General features: G+C 39.9%; 1 long non-coding RNA gene across 1 annotated transcript; it reads right to left on the reverse strand.

Moving 5' to 3' along the window:
• Positions 1-8,770: 8,770 nt before the first annotated feature.
• Positions 8,771-22,921, reverse strand: LOC310704476. Its single transcript, XR_014524802.1, has 2 exons — positions 22,642-22,921; positions 8,771-12,943 (listed from the first exon to the last, which is right to left on the reverse strand). It is a non-coding gene; the product is annotated as an uncharacterized lncRNA (long non-coding RNA).
• Between the last annotated feature and the right edge of the window lie 56 nt (positions 22,922-22,977).

Consider the following 22,977-nt stretch of genomic DNA (forward strand, 5'->3'; position numbering starts at 1 on the left):
CTCTCTCCAGAAGATCTATCCCTTCTCACTGAATTGAGACCCAAGCAGAGTCTTCCTTCATCACTCCCGTTTCTCCTTTCTCAAATTCAGCTTCCTAGTTCTCATTTGTCTGTATGCTCTTAGAAGACACCAGCCCCTGTCTGTTAAACTAACACCCAGCTCAGACACTTCCTTCTCTGGCTGAAAATCTTCCCTCAGGGCGAATTACACACAGCTCAGAGGCTATACTCCTAACCAGATGAACGCCAGGGAGCCAACTCTCAACTGCTTCTCCCCCCTCCCAAAGTGCTGTCTCTGCCCCCTCTGGCTAGCTGTACCTGCAGCACATCAGAGTGAGGTTTCCAGCCCAGCACTCTGCAAACTTCCAGACTCTGGCCTACCTGAGCTTTCTGTCACACCAACCTTTCCTCTGAGGAGCTCAAGGTGACATACATTTTATCTCTCTTCCACCATTTTATCTCCACATTATAGGGTGGTTAGGCTGGGAGGCAATGGCTGGCCCAATGTTACTGGGTGATTTTAGGGGATATAGGGAGGCTGTAAAGGGAAGGGAAGGTCTTGTTCTACAAGTGGATGTCCACTCACACTACATTCGAAGCCACCAATATGAATTAGCACATGTAAATATTATGCAGATCTTTGTCTTTGTTCTGGTGTTCTGTGTTGAGATGCTTTCTTCCTAAAGCTAAGTGATCTTCTCAACTGAAGGGTAGTAAACATCTTGGGAGAATAGATATTGGCTCCTTTAAACTTTAGTGGCCAGTAGCAGCTATGTCACTTTTGGTACTTGAAGTACTAGCAGCACTTAATACAAAATTTGAAAGTACAATTAACTGTTTTTTAAAAAATAAAAGAGACCAGTTGAGCATCTCAGTCAGCTGTGCAGCTTTTCACATAATATTTCTTGCTTGTAGTACTTCAATTATCTAATTTCCGTACATATAATACCAAAAAAAAAAAATCCCTAAGGCACATCAATTAAACTCCCGGTGTGCTAATAAAACAGTAATAAGCTTTTAATTTATTTAAGTGCTCAAGTTGAAGTCTCATTAAAACTCATTTTGCAACAGCAATAAATCATGGCAGGTTATTAGGTAGAATATTAAATAGCCTCACAGAAATGGGCTGTGGGGAGCTTTTCCTTTCAATATCTTAAAACTGAAAACTGCTGCTTAACTTCAGGTTCTTTTTAGCCATTTATATTTACTAAACCAAACGATATCGGGACTTAGCACCATGGATTTCAATGGGAATTGTTCCTAAGGAATATGTATAGACAAACTTTTTCAGGCTCCTAACAAGGAACGGTAACAGCTTGCTTGCCCTTAGATTACAATGTTACAAGAGAGCGTCTTACTCTTTCTAACCTTGGTTCTGAAGGGGAAGGAAACCTAGAAAGCAACATGAACGTTGTCTTTTAAGATTTTCTCCCAATCTCTGAGCCTCCATGCCCTGATGAATCTGACTTTTTATTGCTATTAAATACTTTGATCATTAGCATGGGTTGAGCAGACCCATTGAAATGAATGGGCCTATGTTAGCCATGTTGATTATATGGGTCTACCTTTATTGGGACTAATAGTGGCCCGACCCAAATTTTCTAAAAATGAAATATTGGATATCCTCATTTTTATAATATCTAACATCCTACAATGTAACGTACAGACCAGAACCTTGATGCACTTTTTATTTGTTAATTGTTTAAGGCATAGGAATGGTGGATTGCATTTTAATGAGAACCTAATTTAGGGGAAGGGCTATAGCCTATAGTGGTCGGCTATCTGTTTTATATGCAAAAAGCTCAGGCTCAAGCCCCAACATCTCCAGCTACGGTTGGGAGTGACACCTGCATAAAACCTTAGAGTATTAATGCTAGTCAGTGTGGCTGCGCTGTTTTAGATAGATCATTGGCCTGACTGGCTATATATAAGGCATCTTCCTATTTTCCTAATTCACTTTTTGCCAAAAAATATATACTTGAAACAAATCATAGGTATCCTTTGCACTCCTTCAAATTTTGAGATGTTTAAAAATGCTTATATTAGGAGAAAAGCACAGTAAAATGCTGCTGAATTTTCACGAGGATGGGGGGGGAGACTGCAAAGTAATACAAAAATTTGACAAACTGAACTGGAAAAATGAGAAATTGAGGAAAACTGCAATAGTGGAATTTGTTCATTCTTACTAAGCCAGGATATTGCCAATAACAATTCTTGAATTGTGTATTGCACTTCTTTGTGCTTAGGCTATGTTGAGTAGCAGCATAATATCAGAAACCATTCCAGCTTCCATTTGACAACAAGCCTTTGGACAAGCTTCCTCTTGTGGTGTGTATTATAGCAGGAATGATTTTTCTCCACTATTAAGTTTCTTGAATAGAGAGCTTTTACTTTGCTGGTGAAGTCACAAAGGGGACGCATGTGGGGATTATGAATAAGGCTTTATGAATGTGCTTGTTGAATGAACTAGAATAAAAGACTTAGAAGTGCTTGTGATGAACTGCATTGTGCTTAGATTTCTCCTGGACAGAATATGTTTAAGTTTGAATAATGGATGTTGATTAGATATAAATATTTTTTAATTTGTAAGCAGCTAAAATATTTGACTTTAATGCATTATCCTAAAGCAGGTGGCTTACACTTTGGTTTGGTTTATTTGCTTTTTAAGAAGTGAAGCAGCTGCAATGCTAAACGTTTCCTCCATCTACTTTGCTTATTGTGGGTGTGCTGTATGTTCATCACAACTCTTGACACTTTTGTATGTGTGAACCACAATGCAGTGGAGCAACTAGCAAATGGTTTATGTCTGAAAAAAATGCATTTAGTTTGACAATTTTCATGCTAAACAAACTTCTGATGAAGCTCTATATAATTTATTCAGTGCTAGCTTTATCAGGCAATGTCACTGAAAGTTAGAGAAAGGTTTTGTTGTTCTATGAACAGGGGAAGGGAAAAATAAATAGGGTAAACTTTTAACCTTAAATGCTAAATCAACAGAACTTGCAGTACTATTATGGTACAGCTTGGAATATATTGAAAATAGAAAGAGCAGTGAGTCATCATGCTGCTGCCCAGTGCAGAATGAAGAAAGCTTAAATCCCAAATCTGAGGGTTTGATTTGGTCCAGGAAGTGTAGGCCTCAAGTTTCATCTATGTCTTTGCCTTTCAGTTGCTAGAACATAAAGACAGTAGAACCAATTATGTACAGAACATATTTTTTAAAGGTCTTCTTTCAGAGCTAGTGCTACTGGTGCAATTTAGCTCATTTAAGACACTGAAGTTACTAGTCTTACAGGGTACCCGTATTTTCTTCCTGTTCTCAGCCATTTAAAATTTCTAAGCCATTTAGAAAAGAAATAGAAACAATTTGAAAAATCAATAAAAATAATTGGCAAAAAAGAAATGAATAAATAAAAATAGGAATCCAGTTATACAGCATGCAGTTTCATGGATCAAGGAAGGCACGTGCAAAAAGATATGTCTTTACAGTGTCAAAAGCAAGTAATTGGAGATGCTTCATATATGACAGACGGAAGAGCATTCCAAAGGCAATGGTGGAAAATCCTTATTTTCCGAACTCTCCCTCCCTCCCTCATGATATTTTGTAGGGTGCAGGGACACGAATAAATTTTGCCCAGATTATCTAACTGATTCTACAGATCTATGCAGGAGCAAGTGGTCCTTCAGGGCATGTGTATTACTTAATTCAACGTGTGATAAGCCAGCTTTGTTCATTCTGCTAAGTAGAACTCAGGACTTCTATCCAAATCCTGCCCAAACATACCACTGGCTAGCTCCTACATCTCACTCATGTGAGCAATGTTTATTTTGTAAAGTGGGAACATAACACTAAAAACTTTGCTTCCAAGGCAGCATCCTGTATATCAAAGGCCCTTCTAACGAAGCATCCTGATTCCAACAGAAGCCAGAACACAGAGCATGAAGGTAATGGACCTTCTTCCTGTTTGCAGTTATTTTCATCCCTCATCCTCTGTGCTTCCTTGTTGTCAACAATCCACCCTCTTCTGCAATGGTGGCAAACCTTTTTCATTACCTTCTGGGCAACCATCCAATTTGCCAGTGGGGGGCGAGGCCAGAGACAAAAGTGGGAGACGTAACAAAGGTACATCTTAACTTTGATAGGCTAGTTTCTGCACACACCTCTCTCTAGCCTCTAGCCAGACAACTAAGAGGAGTTATCAGAGTTCCAAGGACATATTCTAGCTAGGCAGAAACAGTCAGGAAGGGCTGGTGAGGGGTGTGGCCTGGAGAGGATAAGTTACTGAGAAGGGGGTGTGGCCTTGGGAGAGGCTGAGAAGGGGTGTGGCCTGAGGATCAGATACAGAGACCCAGAGGGCTGCATTTGGGCCTGGCCTGAGCTTCCTCAGTCCACCTTCACTGGATGATACTATCTGGTATTGGAAGGAAGCTTCTATTGCACCACTTGCAATTTACATCCGATCACACGTTTAACTTGGTTTGATACTAACCCAGGGATCATCACTCCATCTTGTGGCAGCAAGTTCTATAAGTTAATTAAGTGTTGCACGAAGGAGTACTTTCCCAAATCTTTCCATTTAATTTTTGTGTATTATGAGCGTGAAAGGCCTGGTTCACACACCGTGTTGAAACGTAACATTAAATAAACTGTGGTTTAGCATGTGTGAATACTTTGCCCCTTCCCCACTCTTGGAGCAAATAAGCTGCCTGGGGAAGGGAAAATGCTAGAGACTGACTTCTGGTGATGGGCAAACTCAGACTCATGGTTTGTTCATCTCCAAACAAGCCATGAGCGGTAAACCAAGGTTTGTGCTTGTTGTGAGAGGAGGAGATGTTGGCAGCATTTGTCCAAATGAAGAGATGCCTCTGTCCTCTTTGGACATTAACATTTTGTGTTATCTGGACCCTGATGCCCAGTACCCCACTTCCAAGGTAGGGTGGGGGAAAACTCAAGTGGTCATTTCAGGATTATTTAACTTCTTATTTGAGACTGCTTTTCCGATGGTCTGTTTTCCAAAACCTTTGTGAAAGCACCTTTCTAGGATCATGCTTTTAAGTTGTTCAACTTTTCTGCTTTGAGCTCTTGAGATTTGAAATTTGAAGAAACAACAATGAGTGTTGCTACTAATGTGCCACATCAATGTTACAGAATGGTTTGTTTGTTTCAAGGATGCTTGTCCCAAGCCAAGTAGTGCTGTTAATAGATCTAGTTTTGACTCGTTTGTTTCCTGTAGCCTTGCTTGCTCCTATAGTTTACAAGTATGAAGGATTCATGTGGCAAAGCAGATTATTCCTGTGGGTCTTTGGTTGATGTGTGAGCAGTACTGGATCCAGATTCATGATAAGCTTACTAATGCAAAGAGCTTAGTGGGATTTTGAAAAAGGATTAGACATTTATATGAATAATACAAATAGGAGCAGCTAGGACTCAAAATAACTTGGTGATGGGAATACACAGTATTGAAAGAGTGCAAAAGTGCCAATCTTGCTGTGGAAATCTTCCTCAAATGTCTTGTTAATGCTCAGCTCATTGCTCTAAAACATTTAGGGTGATATCCAGCTAAGCAGCTCTGTGTGAGTTCTAATCTGTGTCAGGGTTTCTCCCAACTCTCCTGAGCAAATTTATAGGCTGCCTAGAAGCACACGGCAGGAGGAGGAGGAGGAGAAGTTCCATTGCACAAAGATCCTTGCACTAGCAGAACTGTTTAGTTGGATACTGCCCTTTAGTTCTTTCTTTTGCTTATTTGGATGTTAATTGCAAAGAAACTCACCAAAGTATGAGACTTCTCCTACCCATACATTATTTGGTGCGTTTTATGGACAGAAATGACAGATTAAGATTCTATGAAGGTTATACTTTTAAAGCGCCATCATATCCCTTTAAACATTCATAGGAATCCTGGGAACAATAGCTTGTTAAAGGTGCCAAGAGTTGTTAGGAGATGCCTGTTACCTTCATAGGGCTACAATTCCCAGAGTTCCCTGGGAAGAGGAATTGACTACATCCATTTGTTGTAGTTCTGTGTGGGGGAGGGGGGAGCTGTGGCTGTTTAAAATGGCATAATTCTGCTTTATAAATGTATAGTGCAGGTAGGACCAAGTTCTCTGAAAACGATAATGGGAGGAAAGGGAAAGAAGTTCTTTCCATGTAAACAGTAAACATATTTTGGGGGAATGTTTTTTGCACAGATCTAAAGCATTCCCTATTTTCAGAGAGCTTATGAAATGTAATTCAGGCTGTGAAGAAAATAGCAGTTGCCAGAGAGAACAATAAGATTGCAGAGTCATATTGATCTCCCAAAGATGCCACATGATTTTTTTATCTTAGAAGAAGCAGTCCTAACCTTGGATAGATCATGTTGTGTACTGTGTAAATGCTTTGATAAAAAAGAGGGCCTCTTGCAGATACCATCTCTTCAGGAGGTCAATTCCGCATGGTTTAGGAATTAGTTCTTTAGTGTAGTGGCACCTACCCTTTGGAACTTTCTTCTGTTACATTTCAGACAGGAACTATTGTTACTACACTTTACTTCCAGGTTTGCAGTGTTTGGGTTCCAAGTTGTTTGAGTACCAAGGCATTTGAGAACCAAGGTACTACTTTATGCACTTACTGTAACAACTTCAAGGTGTGTGTCAGCACCATTTCCCCCCACAAAAAGCATTGATAATAATAGTATGTTAATTAGGGGTTGCCATTTTTTTAAAAAATGTAGGCATTGTGTTTAACCTGTCTAGGTCAAAATAAATATATTTATGCAAGTAACAGAAGTTCAGTGACAAATAGAAATTATCTTTCTTAAAGTACTTTATATTGAGCATGGACGGTGTCAATGACATGGTTTATTAGGCTAAATTTATTGCTTTATTATTGCTACATGCAAATACAGCCTCTTTAACTACATCGTCCAGTTGTTTAACATTTCTGAACACTACTAGTTGTGGGGGTTTTTAAGGCAACAAAATCAGAGAAACTTCTTCTTCTTCTTCTTCAAGTTTCTTCTTCTTCTTCTTCTTCAAGAGAAGGTGCCTCTGGAAAATAATGGATGGTTGATTTTGATGATAGATTGACCCTGTCTAGAAAATGGTAGTTTCTGTCTCAAGTTTAAACTACAGTGGTACCTCTGGAGGTCTGTTCTTAACCTGAAGCACCACTTTAGCTAATGGGGCCTGCTGCTGCTGCTGTGCCGCCACTGCATGATTTCTGTTCTCATCCTGAAGCAAAGTTCTTAATCCAAGGTAATATTTCTGGATTAGCGGAGTCTGTAACCTGAAGCGTATGTAAACCGAGGTACCACTGTATTAGATTTGCCCCCCACCGGGGGGGGGCCTGTTACGCAGCAAACAGTCTGATAAAGTGTTTTAAATTGCATTTTAAGCTGGCTGGGAAAGAAATCCACATTTTGTTGTAAACTACTATATAACCATTATCAAACATAATTATTTGAGTTTCAGAGCCATTAATTTACTTGCACCAAGTATGTTTTTGTGTGTGGAATAACTGGAGCAAGTGTGCTGAACCTGTGGGCCACATCAGGCTCACCAAGCCATTACTAGTGGACTGCCAGCCCCCACCTTGTTCCCTGTCACAGCTGTGGGCTGAGAGGATTGGTCTCTGTAGCACAGAGAGCACAAATATAATTCCCACTGCAGTGTTGTTGGCTGGAAAGGTGCGTGCTTAGAGAGAGTGTGGCCTGCAGGGGTGCTGTAGTGTGTGTGTTTGGTTGTGTGTGCATTTGTGTTCAAGAGACTGTGATTGCAGGGTGACCCATTTTGGCAGTGCCCATTTTTGGTTCTTCTTCTACATGGAATACTGTGTCTTAGCTATTCTCCCTTGAGGTATTCGTAAGTAACTTTAGCATGCATTCCCCCCCCCCCCCATATGTGCACTACTGGCAATGCTGCAATTGATCATTTTTCACAGGATGGAAGCCAAGAAAGTAAAGAACCTTGATTTACTTTTGATCAGCTCTGCAGCATCTGATACATAAAAATCAAACCCAGATGCTTATACAGCCTTCCATTAAACGACCACCACATATCAGGGACGGACTTAGGTAATGTGGCACCCTGAACAATGACAAAATTTGGTATCCCCTAACTTTGAGTAGGTACCTGTATAAATATAGGTATTATTATTATTATTATTACTATTATTACTACTATGTGCCCCCTCGTCTTAGCGCCCTGTGGGAGGGAACCGCCCACACCACCCTAATCCGGCGCTGCACATATTCTCATAGCACAAAATTATTTTCAGAAATGAATGCAGGCCATAATTTAACCGGGGTGGTTTATGCTGGAGAAATAAATTGGAACCACCAACAATGACAAGCTACGTTCTGAAATGCCATGATTCTGAAACTAAACTTCAATTGCTCAGGTAACCTGCCTCTCATGTGCTTCTTGACTGATTGCCTCTAACAGAGATAACATCTATTGTCTTGCTCTGAGTACTGTAACTTGTTTTTTTCAACAACAAAAAAGCAAAAGCAAATACCAGATTGTTTCCTGTCATCTAAGGATAGTGTTTGCTGATTTTACCAGAGAACAGTAAGAAAGCAAATTGAATTCTGCAACAATTATAGATCTCTCAGCAGATGGCAGTTTTACTGCTTTTTTAAAAGCCACACATGTTCAAGAAGGGTTAGCCCAAAGTCAATAAAGTAATAAAGTGAACTGTTTATGATGCACATAAATTTAACTTCAGCAGAGAATTTTCAGCATAACTGCTTTTGTGAGTCTTTTGAAGGAGGTTTTTTTTTTAAAAAAAAAAGGGTTAACATTGTTATAAAGTCAACTCATTGGTCAAAGTTGGTCTCTGTCCTAGGTTCACCCTTTTAGGCTGAAGTTTTCTGTGCTACATAATACATAATATTGAACTATGTTGTAACTTCTGTTTTTGTTTGCCTGCAGCGACTGTGTCAAAGTAGGTACTGGAGACTTTTAAACAAATCCATAGTGCACTCAGCTAAACCTTAAAACAAACTTTTTTAAAAATATGGAAAGTACAAATTATTGCAAGCGTTCATTTCACAGGCAAGTTTGTTTGTTGGTAACTTGACAGGGCTTGTGCCTAAAAATAAACAGATCACAGGCTATATTATGCAATGAGCAGTAAGCATATGTAGTATAAATTACTGAAGCTAGCAGAAACTAAACAGAGCAATTTGGAGATGTGGTAAAAAGGAAAGTAGGGAAGAGGTTAGCACACACACGGACTCACACACACAGCAAGACTGCTGTGGATTTCACAAGCTTGAAAAGGCTGAGGTTAATGTCTAAGAAGTAATTATGCAGTACATCTCTTGTTAAGTTTGTTTAAAAGTGAGTATATAGAATGCTTACCTGAAGGTAGTGAATCTCAAATATTACTTACATAGGAAACAGCCAATTTCAATTATACAGTACTGGACATAGTAACTAGGTCAAAATTACACACTTTTAATTAACTCCTCTTGGTTTGAAGGGAAAAATGTTTAGTATCTGCTTATTTTCTCTGTAAAATCAATCAGATCTAAAAGCACTGAAGTTAGTTTGGCTAGATCATGCACATTGCTTATAAGTTTCAAAAATATACTTCAACACCTAATGGACTAAACTAAAGCTTCTGAATGGTTTGTCTTCAGTTATCTGCCTGAGCAGATAAGCAGATGAATGACCAACACTGAAACTTTCTCCTAAGTACTCAGCCTGCCCAGACCTTGGAGCTGATGTATGCATTAGCTGATGGGATGAAAAGACCCACATTGCATCATTCTTCAGCATCTCATCTCTTCCATAAATACTGAGACAAAAGTGAAGGCTGCTGAAAATGTATTATTACAGTACTTCATTTGAATGGAAGCCTGGCTGGACTTGGTATGGAACTGAGGAATGGGTATAGCAGGGAAGGATAACATTGACTATAGAAATTCAGAATGTTGTCAAGATTTTTTAGGGTTGCCATATTTTGAAGATCAAAAAAGAGGACACTGTGATGGCCATTCAAAGCAAATAAATGCAAATTGCCTCAAATTTTACTCCTGAAAAAGAGGACGTGTCCTGGGAAAAAATTGCAACCTAGACTCAAGAAAGTAGTTCCAAACTACAAACTTATTTGAACAGATTTGGGTCCCCCCCTTTATTTTGAATATTGTTTATTTACTGATGGAAGCCAATGCAGGCTTTCAGAGAGACTGACACGTTAGTCTGTTGCAGCAATAGCAACAAAAAGTCTTAAAGTACCTTAAAGACTGCTGTCAGTCAGTGCAGGAAATACTGAGGTAGATGGACCAAATAACTTAACTTGGTATAAAGCAAGTTATTAGGTTCATAAGTTGATTATGGCACAATAAGTTGATTATGGCCTAGAGAACATCACTGGATGCACTGCATGAAGTGCCATTTTTAAAAAAGGAATCATATACTGTATAAGAAACTTTGTTTTAGTATACACTTGGAGAGTTATAATACACTAGAAATTCAGAGAGCCAATATGTGGTCTTCTAAGGCAGCTACAGTAATGCAGTAGAATTGTTGCACAGCACCCCAGACTCTATGAGTAGTGCAAAATTCTTGGGGTTTGGGGTGCATAACTCGGGTTCACTTTCCTTGGTATGAGGGGCAGTGGAGGCTGTGGTGTCTTTATGATATATGGTTGATTTACACACATATATATACAACCTGAGCCTACAATGGAGAGGTTCACGGCATTAACACACCAGAAGGTCTTGCTTCTCCCATAGCCAAAGTCTTGGATTCAAGCAGAAATCAGGCATGGCTCTCACTCTCTGGCTTCTGTCTGCACTCACTCTCTCTCTCTCTCTCTCTCTCTCTCTCTCTCTCTCTCTCTCACACACACACACACACACACACACACACACACACACACACACACAAACAATTCTGGCTTTTGTCTTTCTTACTACCAGCCAGGTGAGGGAGGGGACCCACCCATTTTCTCTCTGGCCCAGAGCAACTTATTAAAGATCCATACTAAAGACCCAAACTTAGGGCCGTTACCAAGAAGCTGGCCTTGTTATTCCAACACTTTAATCCTTCATTAGATTTTAACCCTTGCTGGATACAGGAATTAGAAGGGACTCAGGCATACACACCAATTCACAACAGTATGTTAGAAAACAAAAGAGGTAATGTCTAACTGGCTGTTTTTATATATCAGGTATGTCCAATGTATTTCAGCATATAGTCTTCCTGAAGGGCTAAAAATTGACACGACACACTGTGACAATTGCACGAAGGTGAGTCACATCTGCACACAAACCCCAGGTCTTTCACTTACCTCTGCAGCAGCTCACTGGGTATGGCTAGGTGGTAGATGCACACAATACATTTCTGACTTTGTTTAGCAAAAGCACATTATGCCAGGTAATTGAATGCATTAAAATAAAGAGCACATGACGTAATATTAATAGAAGCAATTTTGACTGTAATGATGTATGACTAGTATATCACAGGAGCCAAATGAGACAAAAGGGCAATTAATGTCATGTGGAGGTCCCTACTTCATTTACCTCTGTTTTTCAGCTCTGGCTAGAGTAATGACTAAAATTAATTAAGCTTCTAGTATTTTAGGCTTGTATCTTAAGAACTTCATAGCAACTGTGGTGGAAATGTTTTCTGCCTATCAGTTTTGCAGACTCAGCTTGGAAACTGAAAGCTCAGATGTATTTCTGCTTCATGCATCACTAAGATTTTGCAATCTCATTGCTCAGCTAACAGTTCTGTTAATCATACACTAATCTGTATGAAATACTACTAGCAGGACAAAAAAAAAGATTTTTAAAATATATCATACTAAACACTTTTGGCAGGTACATATGATGTCTTTTGATTGTCAGGTAGAGATGATCTTACATGCATAGATAATACAATCTGATGGAATTCTGCAGTCAGTTGATGTACTCAGCTGGGGAGGGAACAAAGCAGGGAGGCAGTTACAGTGGTTCCTGGGTACTGGGAGATAGGGTGTGGGAAAGGGGGCAAGCCATGTAGCAGGTTCATGGCACAGACAGTAAGTGGCTATGCCGTGCGCCAGCCCCCTTTCCAGCCTGAGGAATTTTGGTTCTTCTAGCATAGGCATCCCCAAACTCGGCCCTCCAGCTGTTTTGGGACTACAACTCCCATCATCCCTAGCTAACAGGACCAGTGGTCAGGGATGATGAGAATTGCAGTCCTAAAACAGCTGGAGGGCCGAGTTTGGGGGTGCTTGTTCTAGCAGCCAGCCCTCAGGTCTGCAGCTACTGCTACTGAATGCCAGGTCAGCTTTGATGAAGACTTCCCTTATCCATGATTTGATCATACATGAGGAGACTGATCTGGTTTGTATCACTGAGGCCTAAGTGAGCAAGCATGGTGGAGTTCATCTCACCCTGCTGGGCCCACCCAGGTACTCAAGGCAGCCTAGGCACAGACTTGAGGACTGGGGAAACGGAGTTACTGTAATTTATAGGATCTCCTCCCATGCTTTCTGTCCACTTGATTGGCAAAATAGAGTATCTCAACCTAGTTTTAGGCATTATAACACATTTTGCTGGTTTACTGCCCAGCAGCCTCCCTGCCTGACCTGACAGATATGGTCTCAGTGCCAGTGTTGAGGACTCCCTGACTGTTGGGGGGGGGGTCTTGAACAGCTATGCTGAGGCCATTTTTGGGGGGGTGGCTCAGGTCTTCATGGTCACCATGATAACCTTGGGGGTGTCCCAATATGTCATTGGCTTCATACATGTGGCAACTGGAACTGGTTTTTCTCACTGTGACATCTAGTGAAGCTTTTCCAGGTACTATGAGACCTTTTACAGTCTGGCCCAAAGGAAGTAATAGAATTGACTCACTGTGACTTGTCTGCAAAGCATTTCCATTTCAGGATAAACTCACTTCTACTCTAGGCAACAGTAGAGAGCCTGGGGCTTTGCAGATGTCGTAGGACTCAACCTTCAGCTAGACTGACGAATGGAGAAGGATAATGAGAGTCTAACAATATCTGGAAAGCCATAGGTTAACAATCCTTGTTCTAAGGATCCTAAACTGAGATTTAACGTCCCAAAGCAAGCTCTGGTCTCTCTTGCTAAATGTTATTTTTCTTACAGAGATAAGCATCCAGATCCTTATTTACTTTTAAGCAAATACATTTCCTCTGCCTCAAACTACTTAGCAGCAGGAGCCCAGGCACTAAGCAGCAGCAAAATGTTTGCTCCAGCAGAGAGGCATGAATTAAATGCTATGATGAGGAAAAAGCATAAATATTTGACTTCCATATTGCTTGGCTACCATGTAGCCTTCAATTTTCTCTTCCTTCCCTTTTTGTTTAAACTTAGGACCAAATATTGGAAAGAAAAGAAAAACACCCAGTGAATATTATTAACATTTTATAGTTGACAGCGTATCTCTTTTAAGGGATATGCCCTTATTTATAAATTATTTGTTCTTAATAAACTTGCACAATATGCCAAACTTTCACATTAGGCTGGACTTTTTAATCTTATCTGTCTTTCCTTTTACTCTTGCATTTATTGCCCATGGATTACCTGGAATACCTTAGACTGTGTACCTTACGTCAGATGTCGGCACTTTTGTGTGGTCTATCATGTGGGCAGCAAATGCTGGACCACAGTGTTTAAAAATATGTTTACCGCTGACACTAACTTCAGTAGGAACAGCTGTGTATCTTCATAGTCGGAATATAAGGGTGCTTTCAGAGGAGTGTTTGTTGTGGGATGGTTGGTCCTCATGCATGCATTTTTCCCCCACAGTATCTAAATGATATTTCTGACATGAAAAATACCAGCCTGTGTTTCCTCCTATTTAATCCAAATTTAATTTAATTTAACCCTGTAAATTAAAGCTTGTTGCCAGTGACTCATTTGCAATATCTGAATGACCTGATATTGAATCTGAATGACCTGATATTGAAGATATTGAATCTTCTGCTGGAAGCGCCTTAAGGCAGCTTTAACAGTGAAAAAGCAAATAAGAAATTTAGCTTTTAGCCAGTTTAGTGAATAAACTTTTATTGTCTGATCTGTGTTGTAATTCCTTTCAGACATTATATCTAATATCTATATCTATATCTAATTCTCAATTTTGTTGTAACTAAGGTTTGCTTTAAGTTATTGCCAGAAGTCAGTCAGTCTCTCTCCCTCTCTCTCTCTCTCTCTCCCCCCCCCCCACAATACTATCTTAATTACACTCACATATGAACCTCTCAAGGTCTTCTGTAACCCCAAACTGAGCAGCAAGAAACATCTGGCAGGCCACAGCCGACCTGTACATGGTGCGCCTGACACCTATCTCCAAGCACATTTGCAGTGCCATACAAAACATTTGCACAGCGCTCATGTCTTAGTCTGGAAGGGTAAATGTGGCCAACCACCTCCTCCCTTTCCATCTAGCTTCCCCTTGCAACTTGGCTTCTTGGATTTGAGACCTAGACTGACTTTATTTTGAACCTTGATTTGAAGCCTTTTGCGATGCTCACTTTTGTTCCAGGCCCAAGGGACTGAACCAGCAGAATGCAATAATAGCTCAGTTGCATTAGCTTAAAGGTTCACCCTCTTTCCAGCAGTGCTTATACAGGGTGAGTCCTTTAAAAGAGGCCCCGTGGATACAGAGTACACATGTTACATGGGGCCTCTTTTAAAAGACTCACCCTATACAAGACCCACAAATGTAGAATAAAGGCAATATCCCTCCTTTGCTGTTTGCCCCCAGCGACTGACTTTCTGCTGTTGAAGATGGCATACTTCAAAGGAAAAGAGTCCTTCCTTTGAGGTCAAACTCCAAGGACTTCCAGTCATCACTGATAGGCTCTGGCTGAAAACCCTGCTAGAATTTGCAGCATTGGGGAGTACGGGTGATCCCAGTGGCATTTAAAGTCAGTGCTGATCAGCACCAAGTTCAAACTGCCCTTTTGGCAGGGTTTGGCTCCACTTGAGCTTCTGAGCAGAACCAATCCCAGTGGTACATGGATTTGATGTCAAATTTAAAAGGAACCAAAGGCAAGGCACACTTGCAAAGAAGCAACTGGAAGTGACCACTAACGGTCTGCTGCTATAATTAACTCACAGAGGCAATTATCCACTGGGGGTGTAATACAGTATCAGCTAAGTCCCATGAGCCCATCTGCTGGGGTAGGAGTGATATGAAGCTGTCAGATTCTAGTTAAGAGTCCAGAAGGCCCCACCCTGATACCCAGTGTGAAGGAAAGTTTTTCTCCCTCTTTCAAATACTAGAAGTCCATGCATTAAAACTGAAAGTTGAAGACTTTTGCACAGACAAAGGGAAGTACCACTTTACATAATAGTAAAAAAAAAAAAAAAAAAATCACTACATAGGCATCTTGATGGCCACTGTGAGAACAGGATACTGGGCTAAGATGGATCCTTCTTAATGTTCTAACTGCGTTACAGTCACTTCCTCAAAGGCTGGGTCACTGTAAATTCTTCGCAGGGCATTTCAAAACAAACAAACTGTGAGCAGCCTGTTTCCATCCAAGCTCATCATTGTAAGAACCTTTTAACACTAGGAATTTGGTGCCTGAATTAGAATTTGGTTTGCTTGTTTTCCTTCCCACCCACCCCACATCCCTTTTGTGTCATGTCTTTTCAGATTGTGAGTCTGTGGGCAGGGGCTGTGCTATTTTTATTCCTTTGTAATCTGTTATTTTCTGACTGAAGAGTGGGGTGAAAATAGTTTGTATAAACAAACTAGAATGAGTAGAATCTGCTTGATTTCTAGGGGGCAAACAATTATTCTTCCTCTCCCCGCCACCTTTCAAAATGTGGTCATAACATGGCATATGCTAAGATAAATGAGATTTGTTCATCGAAAAGCGTGTTAAGCTGGAAAACATTCTCTTAAAAGAGAATTAACACAATGTAATACTTACATTTCATTTTGGGTGTTACTACTGTATTGTGTGCAGAAATATGAGATGTACTATATTTAAGTGGGCAACATATGGTGATGAGGTTGCACAACGAATAAATCTGCTTGTATTACCAGTATCTACCTGCTCAGAAATCATTTTATATTTCAGCTTTTAGAGAATCTGAACCAGGAGTCATAAATGAAAACAAGCTAATTTGATACATTTCCATGTCTCAGGACTGCTGGAAAATATTAATTACTCGAATAATTAGTGTAAAAAATTGTAAATACTGATTGCTTTTTGTTTTTACACTCAGGAAAAAACTGAGAAAAATTGAGATGGTGAATGACTTGTTCTAATGCAGTGAAAATTAGATGCCAAGCAGTCAAATATGTCAAGAAATCTTTACAAAATAATGGAAGTGCTCTTTGAATCAGAACGATGTGTAGCTCCTGCAGCAATCCATGTTCATTTTTTTTTAAAAGCTAGGGTGTACATTGCCTTTCATGACCATTGACTTTCATATGTCAAGACTGTTTAAAATATTAAAGGGAGTAAGAGACAAAAAGTCAAATCTGTAATTTAGTTTTTATTTACTCCATTTGAAGTAGAAAATATGAAATAATAAAATGTGTAAAGGGGCTTCTGCTGTGTGAAAACCATTCTGTCTTGAGGATGGTGATGTTTTTCTCAAATAATTTGGGCAAAAATGGTTTAGCAGTTTGATAAGAAAGACATATTTTGTTCAGAAAGCCAATAGGATTGAGAAATGAAAAAAATTATTAACAGAGCTCTAAGTCTCTCCTAGTTTTTCAGAGAAAATTGCTAATTTATTGGTTCACCTCACCTGAGACTGCAATGGTTTTAATAAAAACCCTCCTTTGTTTTTATTGTCACATGGTTTAAAGCTCTAGTTACAGTTCTTGTTTTTATTCTTATTGTACACAGATCAACTTGAAATGAAGTATTTGTTGGAATTAATTGTTTGTGCATGGAAGAGAAAGAAGACAAATAGATTATAGTGCTCAAAAAAGTATTAGATGCTAAGAGTCACACACAATAAATCACATGTATAGAGAGAGGGCTTTTTACTTCCTGCTTTCTACCACAGCTTCCTGCATCCTCCAGAAAGCCTGCTCTGAAAGGTCAAGAATCTTCCATAGAAAAATAAGCAACTCCAATATCCTTTGCGAACATAGAAGCCAATTCCCGGTTCCCTTGGCCCCTCTACAATAAAATATTTGAGGCGGCTGCTCCCCACCAAAATTGATGGGCATTACCATTCAAATGGTGTCCCTGCCCCCCCCCCCCAATATTTTAATTTGGCCACCCCTGCTTGCAAGGCACTTTGTCCACCCTTAATCAGCTAGCACTCTCTACTCCAAATGTATTTGTTCCACTGCCTATGACCCTGTATCCCCCCTCATTCTCCTTTGTGCCCCATACCAAATAAATATTGGGAGGGGAGGGAAGCGGGGAAGCCAAGGTATTTTCAACCTGAAATGCATTTTATATTGCTAATGTAGAAGGTTGAGACACACTTACCTTTGCCTGTTGATTGTTCCCTACAAACCCACCACCTCCATGCACTTTAGTTTTAATTGTATTTTAATTATGTTGTCCCCCCCATGTTTTTACCAGTCCTTGTTTTTATCTGTAATCTGCCTTGAGTTCACCCCGTATGCAGGCTCTGTAACTGGAAAGGAGCTAGAGGAGAAATGATGAATTTAGGAGGAATGTCCCCCACTCTGTGTCTCTGCAGCCTTGTTATTTCTGCAAATAAGAAGTTGCGGCTATGCAATTACTCATATAATTTGCTTTTTACTCTCTCTTCTCTAAACGCTCAGAATTGCTTTATATACTTTTCTTAGTCCTATTGCAATACATTATGCCAGTAGTGGGCAACCTTCTTAGGGTTGAGGGTCACATTCTCCCAGAAGCATGTGTGTGTAAAATAAATACATGAATACAAAAGTGAATGAAAGGAGGGGAGAGAAAGAGAAAGGGAATGGGCTTTCTTGCCCACATTTGGCATTGGCTCCATCTGGCAGGTGTGTCCAGTACCAAAACTAGGCAGGGAAGCATATTTTTCTCTCTGTCCTCCCTCCATTCATTCTCTTCTCTATTCATATATTCTCTCTCACACACACTTACTGTGGCACTTACTATAACAACTTCATAGTGAGTACCAGCACCTCACCACCCCCACCCCAAATATAAAAATTGTGACATACACAATTAATTGAACACCATTTGCATGCACTTGGGTTTGAAGTCAATAATGCTAGTCTGTTGTCTCTTTCAGCAAATTCAGACATAGACTTCCTCTGAACATGGATGGAGGAAAGATTGCTATAGGGAACTCAAAGTTTCAGAGGCAGTCTACCTGAGTAAGCTGAAGTTGTGGAGGCTGGCAACAGGAAAGGCTTTGGGTCTCAAGCCCTACTTTGACTAATCACTTTTAAAAGTGTGCCAGCCAGTGGCCAAAATCTCACGATAACAATCATGGAGAACTTGGAACTGATTTGTCTTGCTCTGTAAACAGTGCAACCCTATGTCTACTCAGAAGTAAGTCCCATTAAATTTGGGACAAGCAATACCTAACTGGTTGATTCAAAATCAAATATCTTTAATACGGTCAATGACCAGGAAAAACTGGTTGATTTTTTCATTTTCTTTATGTAATATAAAACATTTTATTCTTGGTATTCCTTGTGCCTCTGATGGTTTCAATCACAGGTTTATGTTTCTGTATATCTTGCAAGTCATGTGCGCCACACCTCTTGTTCTCTTATTTCTTCTGATGGTACTCTCTGTTTACCTGTCTGTATCACACTGCAAATATATGGATAACCAGATTTAATATTTTTTATTGTGAACATTCCATGCCCACCTTGGTATGGTTTGGTTTAATTTTTATGTGTTTGTTTCATGAAGTTTTATTTTGTTATTTGGGTTATATGGATAGTTTTTAAAAAAATGCTTTCTGAAAAGGAATAAAAAGATGAAGCAAGTTCCAGTAAGTTAATTGGGACTTACTCCCAGGTATGTGGGTATAGCCTTAATTTCCTCCATAGAGTTCAGAGGAGATTAAAAAGCGACTTCGCCTTCACATTCTGTTCCCATTTGAGAGTAGCCATATGGGTTGTAGGACTGTAACAGATGTGGAAATCAAGTGTCTCTCAGTTGGAAACATGAATATAGACAAACTATTGTAATTGGAACTCTGTTCTTTCCCTTCCATTTGTCCACAGTGACAGTGATTTAAAAAGCAGGGAGTTAATAAGATACCCATTGTCTCACTGTCATGGAAGATAGGGTTTACTCGCTTGCCTTAAAAAACTTGAAACACAAGAGATGTATGTTGAAATTGGGGAGACTAACTTCTCTCTTCTTCACCCTCCATCTCATTATCATTATTCACACACATATACATGTATTTTGACATAAGTGGGTAGTATTCAATGCTAGACATACTGAAGAGTAAGCCCATTGAAGTTAATAGACATGACTAACTTAGGTTTATTACTTTCAATGGGTAGGACTTAGTATAATACAACCCAGAGTGTTTAGGATTACTACCCATCCTAGCCACAAAGGATTTCCCACGCATTTCAGTCTCCAGAATGCTCACTTCTCTCCTCACCATGGGAAAAATAGTTTCTTTAGAGTCCTTTTCCCCCTTATAACCCACCTTAGCAAAAAAGAAAAGATGTGCTGCTAGGTCCTCCTCTACAAAGAAAACTTACACAGGCTGCTGCAAGCTAGCGAAGGAGGGAAAATGCAGACTAGAAAGACCAAACTGATAAATTTAGAATGCATAGTTCTGATTGGCTTAGCATGCCCCCGCTTATTTTTTATGGCTTGGGGTTTGGTTGGCCAGAGAGAGACAGAAAAGCATGAGGACCTTGAAGAACGGAAAACAAAGGCTTTCCTGTTGGTTAAATTATTTGTTTTTAACAATTTTTTTTGCTGTGCAGGGGGACGGACAGCTTCCTCTATGGGCCTTGGCCTCTTTATATTTCAGCCAACATATCCTTCAGTCAATCATATCAGAGCAGCATAGAATTCTCCCCCTCATCAGACTAGTTTCCTAATCCAACAAGTGACCAATATTTTCTGCCCAATAAGTCAATCAGAAGTGTAATTTTACAAAAGTCTCTCTCAGTACAGTATTTTAAAAGAACTCAGTTTCTCCCAGACCAGACTTGTGTAACTAAATAGGAGGTGTTAGCCACCAGGATACCTAGTGTTACACATTTAACATGACACCCCTATGCACATGCATATCTTAACCAAACCCTATTTTTAAAGGTGATTTCTCCCCAGTAACTCTGCTTACAAAACGAACAACAGCCCTTTTATTGCTTTTAATGGGTGTGGTATATTTTTATGGTATTCTGTAAATGATCCTTCTTGAACCTACATTTCTAAATAATTGGCATTAATACGGCAAGACAAAAATAGCAAAAACCAGGATATTGATATATCAGTAAACACCTGACTTTGTATTGTGCTTTTGGCTGTGTTTGTACATGGTGATATATTGCCTACATTGTCCTTGTGGGACTGTTTTAGTTATGTAATATTGTAGCACCCTGCTTGTGGTTAACGCTTAGCTGGAATGAAATATTCAACGCAGCAACAGAGAATTTAAAATAATTATTTATTTGTCAGACAAATAAATGAGAGGCACAGTGGTATATGGTTACCAAGCTCTGGCCTGGCCTCCTGCCATTATGGCCAGCCCTTATATTCCCTTAATCCAGCCCCCTTTGCTCCTCCTTGGGCTGCCTCTGTCCAATCAGCCTGGTTGGATTTCCTATTGGCTGATTGCTATATCCAATCCTAAAAGATACACCCACATCCTCCTGTCCTTATATGGAACACAAACAGCTATATATTGTTACATCTATAAATGACAAATAAGTAGTAATATATCTTACATGTGTCTCAACAAGGAATCTTAATTACCAGCTCACCTCTTGCCCTCCCTGCCCTATTGCCTTCTAAAACAAATGGTTAATCTTAAATTTTTATCTTAAACATATGTCAAGGATCTTGAGTTTCACATCAACATTGAAAGATATCCTTCATTTGAAGGTTTCTAAACAAATGTCTGACAGCTAATATATCAGGACAGCATTTGATGGCGTCTTCCTGTCTGGCAGGGGGGCTAAACTGCTGGCTGACTTAATTCCAGGATAAATACAACTCTTCTAGCATTTGTTAAATCCTTTGCATAATTACATTTAAGCCAATATATTTAAGCTAATATATTTCATACATTATCATAGGTAACCTTTTAAAAGGAATAAGGCCTTTTTAAAGTAGAGAGAGAAAGAAAAAAAGAACTCAGTTTAAAACAGTTTCAGAAGAAGGCTCTTCAGTTTACATCCCCCCCCTTCAGCAAGCTGCTTTTCCCATTATCTGTTTAAGGAAGAAACAGCTTTAAAAAGACTTCCCAGCTAGATGCTTTAAAAAGACTTCCCAGCTAGATGTTTTTTCTCCCATTTGCCTCTGGCCTTAGAAAATACAGCTCAAGGTTTAAAAGAGGCCCATGGTATCATTTTACTATTTGCCCATTCCTAATTATATTTATCTCTGCCTTTGTTATCTTCTGTAACATGTAGGGTCAGTGTCATTCAGCTTTTACGACTTTGAGAATTGTTTTCTGCTATCAATCAAAGGGGCCCTTGTCTTAGGAGAATGGCCAAGGTTTTCTCTGCCTGGCATTAAACATTTGAAAATCTAAGCCCTCTTTTTAATATACAAGTCCTGATCAAACATTAATAAAATGCAGGCTTATGCCTGATGCCTCAATATCTCTTTAAAAATCTGACAAAGTTTTCTGGTAATATAAGACCTTAACAGATTTATTTTGGCACAAGTGGGGGCTGCAACAAAATGTTGTAGTGTGGAGTGCTCTTATTCAGGTTTCTAGCCCTGGCCTCAACAGTCAACCAGCATTCGTTACCTACTAAACACAACCAGTCTATACTGGGCATTTCCCCGCACCAACCAATTTTTTGGTACTTCTGCAAATGTTGGGATTCCCCCCATGCCTACCGCTTCTTCTTTATTGTGCATTACTTGTACCATTTGTGCTACATAAGCCTGATTCAGTTCTGTTTCGGTTCTCCTAGCACTCAAACACAGATATGTTTTCTCTCATTTTGTGTTAATTTTTGTTTTTAAGCCTGCATTTGCATTTGTATGAATTTCATACGCCCTTTTTACATAAAATACATTTTCAATGCTTCTCAATGCATTTTTCAGGAGAAAAAAAATCTGTATTTTTTGCACACTGAAGCACTGCAAAATCTGGAAGTGTGACTGGCCGGGAGTTGCGCTGTGATCTGCAAGAACATTAAACTGGCAACAGCAGATTGCATCTGTTTCCTATGAAAAACAGACCAAATTCCTCCTGTGTCACAAGCTTATCAGAAAAGGAGAAAGTGATTGTGACTGTGTGTGTGTGTGACAAAAGGGAGTAGTTCACAAAAGCTTATACAGTACTGTAAATCTGTTATAAGGTGTTTGTGGTACACTAAAGTATATGCTTGAAGGGGGGAATATAAACCCTGCTGTTCCCCCTCTGGGTTTTACTTTTAAAGTTTGTTCCTCAAGAGACCTATCTCCATTTGTGCTATGTGGCTCAGTAAGTAATCAATGCCCAGTACAAACATATTTTCCTCTTTTTCTTCTTGGACCTGTGTTCCCATATGTAAGCAATTGAACTCTGGGAAAAATGCTTGCCCCTTTGTCCTGTACCTTGGCAGAACCTTTGTTTCCCTGTCGCCCTGCCAGCAAAGTATGTCGCTGACTTTGGGGAGGCGACTGACGTCACAGACACACACCTTGCCTTGTGTGTGTTACGGTTCCAGTCTCTGGGGCCGCTCTTTTCATACTTTACGTTTTATATACAGTATAGAAGGGTATGTGTTTTCATATATATATCTCTATATGAACTCTGTCGCAAAGCTCACGGGGACGTTGCCTTCTCACTTTCCCCGCCCCCTTCACCCCTCCCCGCGCGCCAAATTGCGCCTGCTGAGGGAGGAAAGCAGCTCCATTCGCTGCCGCCGCCTTCCACCAACCGCCTTCCAT

The sequence above is a fragment of the Podarcis liolepis genome (assembly GCF_965112155.1).
Source record: "Podarcis liolepis genome assembly, chromosome: 3".
NCBI lineage: Eukaryota > Metazoa > Chordata > Lepidosauria > Squamata > Lacertidae > Podarcis > Podarcis liolepis.